Raw genomic sequence first — 7,725 nt, 5'->3', positions numbered from 1 at the left:
TATTATTAGACATTGTATATATCGGTGCGCGGGCGAGCTTATCACACGCCTAAATAATATTGATATTTTCATATATTATTATATACATTTATGTATAGTTATTGTAATATTATATTTTTCTCATTTTGCTTGGGGGTGCTGCAGTTCCGCAGTGCATATGGATGAGCTGCCACTGGGTATATGTGATATAAATAAAACACGTAAATGGGTATTTTATATCCCAGAGCCTGAGTATATTATATTATTTTATTAAACAGTCAACATCAATACAATTATGTATTATCAGGAGGTACAACATACATTATATATTTTCAGGAATTACAGGTGTAGGTATTATTTGATAAAATCTCAAGTATGACTGGCTGGTTTTTTACTGTACTTTAGTACTTTACTTTTACTTTACTTTAGTACTAGTTTACGGTAAATAAAATAACTGATAACAGTGATATATGTTATTATGATACTATTCTCCATTAGACAAACACATATTAATGACAACATGAACAGAAAGGAATAATAACAGCAAATTCCGGCTACTGCTAAGTACGGGACACTGTCGGAAGATTCTGTGGAAATCTACAAAAAATGTAACCATTTTAATATTAATGAATATAACTACTTTCATCTAATTGATTACAATAGAATAGAGTGTTTTAAAAATGAGATAAATAATTAGGTAAGGTCATTGATATACTACTGGATGAACCATATGCTTCTTAAAATGACGCCCGATTTTCAGCGACTCGGCCTTTGTTAAAACTTACCGAGTAAGCCCGATCTAGCTTGCATCTTACTCTAACTAATAGTCAGCGCATGACGACTTGCTCTGTCTGTTTTGCGTTGCAGAACCCTTAGGTTCACTATTCCAAGAACGCAAATTTAGTTTTACAGCCAGGGCAATACGGGTGAAATTCGGGAATCCATTTTGACGGTCTTAACGCATTATACCTACAAGGAAATATTATAAGACGATATTCGTAATATCTTTTGTGGTACATTTTTAAAATGACACTTGTATGGGAACTGCTCATCTAGTAGTATATCAATGGGAAAGGTAAAGATTTGTTTTTTTTTAAATTAATTATTGTACCTACAGCGAAGTTTCGTTCGAGTAAGAAATTCTTTTAGCTCTGCATAGGCAGTAAATACTGTACGTAGTTTTTAGTTAACAATCATTAAATTTATGCAATCATTAATGCGTACCACTGATGTCAATACCCCGTATCTGACCTATATGACGAAAATTACTTTTTGATGTACCTAGGTAATAAAAAAACAAAAATACTGCCTATCGACTGCAAAATTCCCATATCTATAAGTACCAATGATATTATTAATGGACAACGTACTCAGTACAGTAGCTAGCAAGTAAATTCGCGCATAGCGACATTCGCACGTGTATAGGTAGACGTCACGCAATTTCCATTATGCGATTTCACGCATCGGGAATTTATAGCAATATCACCTTTATTGTAATGGCGTTAGAACAGTGTTTCTAGTGTCAATGTTAATTTGAGCGAACCCGTTCGAACCGAACCATTCGGCATCCCCGATAAAAAGCATCGGGAATTTATAGCAATATCACCTTTATTGTAATGACGTCCGACAGACCCGACAAAAAAGTGAGTGTCATTTTTTTTTCAGATGCTTCGTCCATATTAATGTCATTAGTAAGTACCAGCATGTTATTTTTAACAAAAATGACAGCTATTTAAGTAATTTCCCGTATCTGAACATTACAGAAATCAACCTGTAATAGCCCGTATCTTGCTTCTAAGCTGTCAAGCGTGTTGCACGACATGTGTTGAATTCAGAACCCATCCTTCAATATCCATAGAAGCCCTAATATATTTTTCTGGCACTCGGGATGTAGGTATTAAGGATATTGGTGATGGCACATGGAAAATTTCTTCGCCCTTAATTATTGTTTTTTTATTTACATTTTGTATAATTAAGTGCGAACAACACAAATATAGACCACTCCAAACCAACCCACCCTGCAACACAATCGGTCTTAATCGAGCGTCACAAGACCCTACGTTTGTGTGAAGAATTAGTAGTTTTTATGCCTGGGAGGATACCAAGACTGAGTCGTCACGCACTCAAGTGTGTTTTGATTGAGTTTACAGAATATACTTTCCAATGAAAAATGACAATCTACAAGCAACGTTCGTTAATATTTACATAAAATACTGCTGTTAATACAAACACAATAATGGTAAAAACATGTTCTTGAAATGAAACTAACCTCTATAGTTTCTTCGATTGGGTGGTCCATATTTTTTTCATTGACGAATGATAATATCGACGTTTGACCTTCCGGAGATTCCATATATTGAGATAGTGTCCTTCTATCGGTTTGATTTTCTGCTGCTTCATTTATAATATTCTTTGTATCGGTAACCTCCATTTTTCTGATATTATATTGTTACAAATGAGTAAACAATTACTCACAAGCGATTGTGTTATTTAGACACGACTGTAAATAATATGACCTCTTGCATCAAAGGGTGAGGGGGGTTTGTATGATGACGTATTGATTTATTACCTACGTTGCAGTTAGGAAGGGGTCATCACAATCCCGTTTGTGATTTGAACTTTGCTACTTCCCGGCCATTAATATCCATAATTATTTATATCGAGGTCCATTTACCTGGATCACCGATTGTTAAAATTTAATTTTTATGGGTGCATTCGTTTTTTGCATTACTTTTTTTTCGTTTGCGTACCTATAATACCTAACCGAAAAATTCCAATTTAAAATTTTAAGCTAAATAAAGCTAAACGTAGGACGTTTTTTTCGTTTGTATACGGAATTAGAATTTACGTTATTAGAATTTCAATTTGGGTTACCCAGCTAAATGATGGATACTTGTGTCATTAAACTTGTTTTTTCTTATTATTTAAATTGTAAACACTCGTGCGTTGGTGGTGAACGTTAGTGCACGATTCTTTTTGGCCTTTTCATCTATATTCAGCGCGCTATTTGATTTTTAAATTTGTATGCAAAACCTGACGGCTTTGGTTTAAAAATATTTTTTTAGTGAAATCTCTTGTCGCATAGCTAGTGCGCGATTCTGCATACTTTATTATTTTTTTTCCTTATAGTGCTTGAGATATTTGATTTGAAATATTTGATTACGTTAAGTAGAACCACCCAACAAACTTTTTTAACTTTTTATTAGGTCGTCAATTTCTCTATTATTGGCTTACGTTTGTGCACGTGCTTTTTTTGTTTTCGAGATTACATCGTGGGAGATATTATTTTTTTTAAATTTAATTGCTTGATACTTGAACCATCAAAGTTGCCTTATAAAAAAATGTTTGGTCCATACGATTATGTATAATTATTTAAACTTTTAACATGATTTTTTTAATATTTATTTCTTATATTAAGCAAGAATTTTGATTTCGAGCGGCCGTCAAGTTTTAACACCAACATTTTTTTCCCACATTTTTTTAAATGCATACCTTTGAGTAATTTAATTGCATGATTTTTCATGTAATTTTTATTGTTTTTCTATTAAAATTACGCGAATAATTCACATTTTTCTATTTTCACTAAGTACCCCGTCAAAATATCCCGAACAAAAATATCCACATTCGTCTGGAACGTGCAATCAAAAGAGTCTACACAAAAAAGCCAATACGATGTAATGCTCACTTAATTATGTCGGTTTATAATATATTACCTTAAAATTCATGTTTTGATTACACAAAAGTGTCAAATTTACGGAAACATTTAACATTCTTTACATTTATCTTTTTATTTATGATTTTGAAAGGATCAATGTCAGTTTCATAAGGAAAAAAGCAGTAAATAATAATTATACTTACCTACTGTTTTTTAATTTATGATCCGCAATAAAAATAAATAAGTTATTATAATACAATTAGGTATGCATATTTTTGAAAAATGCAATATATTTTTATGCAATGATATTTTCTTCAAAAGATAATATTGGAATGACATTTATATTTTTTTTAAATATAGGTACATACTTTGCAGGCACTTACTCTTCCTAATAATATTTGCATGTTACGAATTTCTCATTTTTCTCTGTTTCTCCAGATGGTGCAACGTATGCTTGTAGTTCTGGTAGGTATTATATTAGGAGAGAAGTTTTAGTCAAAAACTTCATATCATGCTCTTCAGATATCAAATGAAGTTTTGTAGTATAAAAAGTTATTGCCTCTGACGGCTTTGGTTTTATTCAGAATATGTGAATTTATGAGTCCTTAAGCACCGTACATATCTGTTTTTATTTATATTTACATTCATCACATGCAAATGTTTTTTCTCCTATTTCGTTATTTGAGCTTTAAGATAACGTTGTGCTGAGCCTCCGTATAAGAAGTCATTTTATTTAAATGTTTATTCACCAATTTGTATCTTTACTTATTGTGTTTGAAGATTACTACGTCGCATGCATCCAAATGAACATTACATTGCATTTATAAGATTTTTCACGATTATGATTAATTTCATGTCTTTTAAGACAACTAAGTCGCACGCATTTATTTGAATACATATTGCATTTATAAGGCTTTTCACCAGAATTTGTCTTTTTATGGCTCTTAAGATGACTAAGTTGCGAGCATCTATATGAGCATACATTGCATTTATAAGGTTTTTGACCAGTCACCAAAATTAGACGCGCGGCTTAAGCGTTGGCCTATTGCGTCGTGGGTCCCAGGTTCAATCCTGGGTCTGGCAAGTACATATATTGTTTTTCAATTTGTGTTTGAGTCAGAGTAAGGACATAATGGGTTAAGCAAGTGGCTGACATCCATTTCTCGTATAAACTAAATCTGTTAAAACAAGCCTCCACTCTGTAGTGGCCCGTATGATCAGGAAAGGACATGGTTGAAAACAAAATATGTGATATGAAGGTATTTTAAGACTACTACGTCGCGAGAATCTATATGAACATACATTGCATTTATTAGATTTTTCATCAGAAGGTGTCATTGTGTCTTTTAAAACACTAATTCGCGAGCATATATGAACACAAATCGCATTTATGAGGGTGGTCACCAGTATACCTATTTCAAATGTTTTAAAAATACTAGGTATTTTAAATAACATATTTAATAACATTTCAATCACATTCATCACACGCAATTGGTTTTTCTCCTGAATGTGTAAGTTTATGAGTATTCAATACGTTGCTGCCAAATGTTGGTAAGTCGATACTTTAGGTATTTTGAATTTTACCCCGATAAGATGTCTATACTTATATAAATATGTTTGCCAGAAAAAAATCAAGGTCATCCGATTTATAGAACATTGTTTTTTTAGCTATACTCTTGATTTTTTATGTTTCCAACTTCAAAAAAAACTGTAAAAGAGTATAATTCTAGTTAAAAATTCAAGCAAATGTCAATGAAACGCGGTGGTAAAATCTTTGTAATGATTGTAACAGTTTTATTCTTTTTCAATAGTTGAGCTAAAAGTTAAGACTTTTTCCGAAATAAGTTTGTAAATATTATGGTATAATGGCATAGAAATTACAATTATTTTCAACAGTATATGGAGGAAATTTAAGAAACATAAAATTACAAAAACTTATTTAATGAAAGTACTTATAAACCTACACATTCGGGAGAAAAACCATTTTCGTATTATGAATGCGCTTTCCAATGTAATCGAATATGTCATTTAAAAATACCAAGTAAATGTCACCGACAGGTTTTTCTGCCCCTGTGGGGGGCGCTCCCATAAGGAGTAGTGCCACCCAGCCGCTCGGTCTGACCCTGGTTGTCAATGCGCCACCGATGAAATGATGATGACCCTTGGCAAAACCGAACAAAATATTTTGTATGTATAAAACCCGCGGTTTGCTCTGACAGGTCCCACGACTTCTCAGAGTGAACTGCGGATGGTTAAGTCGGTCGCCACAGACCATGTAAATAAAGGTAATAGGTAATAGGTAATATGGTATAAGGTTGAATTTTTTTTGTCAAATATAATGTGGTAAAGGGTAATTAAATTAAACTAGATTTGTATGTAAGATAATATGTAAATTGTAATATAATAGGTAAATGTAAAAATATATAATGCAAAGGATAAAACAGTAATAAAGGGGGACTTATGGATGGGCGTTGATGGTATGTAATAATTAAGGTAGTTAAGATGTACGTAATATTAAGGTATATAGTTCGATGTCGCTACGCGTCGCACGTACACGGCACAATAATTGTTAACATATGCTCATAGGCCTGTTGCGAAGGCTCCCATTTGTACATATGTGCAATCACAAAGCATAGCAACACGTAGGGCAATCATCGATCCGATTATAATCACGATCCCGCGTAATTAATTTGCATATTAAATCCGATTTTTAATCCGCGGCCATTCCGCGCGCGGCGTTTCCGAATCGGTATTCTGGCAGCTTTCCTGCTCTCACATACGACGGCGTCTCTGTCGTATGTGTAGAAATCGATTTCGCGATACGAATTCGCCCGCTTTGCAGTGACAGAGCCCCTCTCGCTCGCGTGTATGACGGCATCACGCTCACGCACGACGGGAGAATCGGATCAATGATTTTGGTCGATCAAGGAGACCACGTACTGGAATAAAGTGCGGGAAATCTTTGATCGGCGAGGTATGAGTATGTACTAAGCAATTATTACTGCCTATATGTTTGGTTGACGGAATAACATCCGTCAACTAGTCGTAAGTATGTGCCTGTGGCGGCGCCGAGCTATATTATTTGTTAATGTAAGAAAGATTGCGCGACCAGTACATTTATAAATTAGAATCAAGTAACTTCCCCGCTTGATATTGTTTAATATTAAGCTTTTATTTTGTAGTTAAATTAACAATCTACCGAGTTCATGTTCTTAGACTAACGTCAAGTAGGTATTCAGGCCGTCGGGGCGCCTCAAAGTTGAGCCCCCCAACGGTAGTTGGCCGAAGGATTGGTATGCGCTGTCGTAGGCCTGGTGCCGCAAATATGTCAATTTAACCACTGGCATATGACGCCTTATTATCCAGGCTAACTTTGTAGTACTCTTGTTTTTGAGTGAGAGGTACCTTCGCGCCGCTAGGGCCCGTAAAGCCGGCCGCCGCGGGAACGCCCCTCCCTCAGCCATGAAGAGCGCCACCACGCGGGGGGTGTGCTGTATCGATAGGTAATTCAACCACAAATCCGTCGATGCCGCGCACGCCTTCGTAGGTGCGTTTTTCGTGGGGCTGGCCCAGAAACAATGCGGTACTGCTACATCAATTACGCGCTCTCGGTACTGACAGGTACCCGAAGTACGTACGTGACGCGTGAGCGACGTCGCCCATCGGCGAGCGTCGACTTGCGCCTATAATTTTACTTAGTCGGCCCTTGCGTAGATGTCGCGGGTAATTAGTCATTGTACAATTTCCGCCACTCTCGTAAGGAAACCGTTAATTAATTTTGTCACCCGAAAAACGTTGAGCTAAGGGATGAAATCGGCCAGATTTGCATATAAACCCACTATTTTTAATTTCATTATCAGTCTTCGCTCGCATTTACGACCCTGAACCTGCGAAGGTCAGCGGCGTATTTTATTCTCACTTCTCCATACAAGTTTGTCAAAACTTGAGAGGAGGTACTCACCGTGGTTCGAAATACCTACCGGTCGATACCTACCTGAAATACCTACTGTCAATCTGACAGCTCAGGTCGCGAAGTGTCAGTCAGCGACTTAGTCATTTTTTTCGCGTAAATTTTATCTTTCATTATTGGA

The sequence above is a fragment of the Rhyacophila brunnea genome, unplaced genomic scaffold, assembly GCF_057557595.1.
Source record: "Rhyacophila brunnea isolate RB1 unplaced genomic scaffold, BYU_Rbru_1.0 scaffold_13, whole genome shotgun sequence".
In the NCBI taxonomy this organism is placed as follows: domain Eukaryota; kingdom Metazoa; phylum Arthropoda; class Insecta; order Trichoptera; family Rhyacophilidae; genus Rhyacophila; species Rhyacophila brunnea.
Note: the sequence above shows the minus strand (reverse complement) of the source record.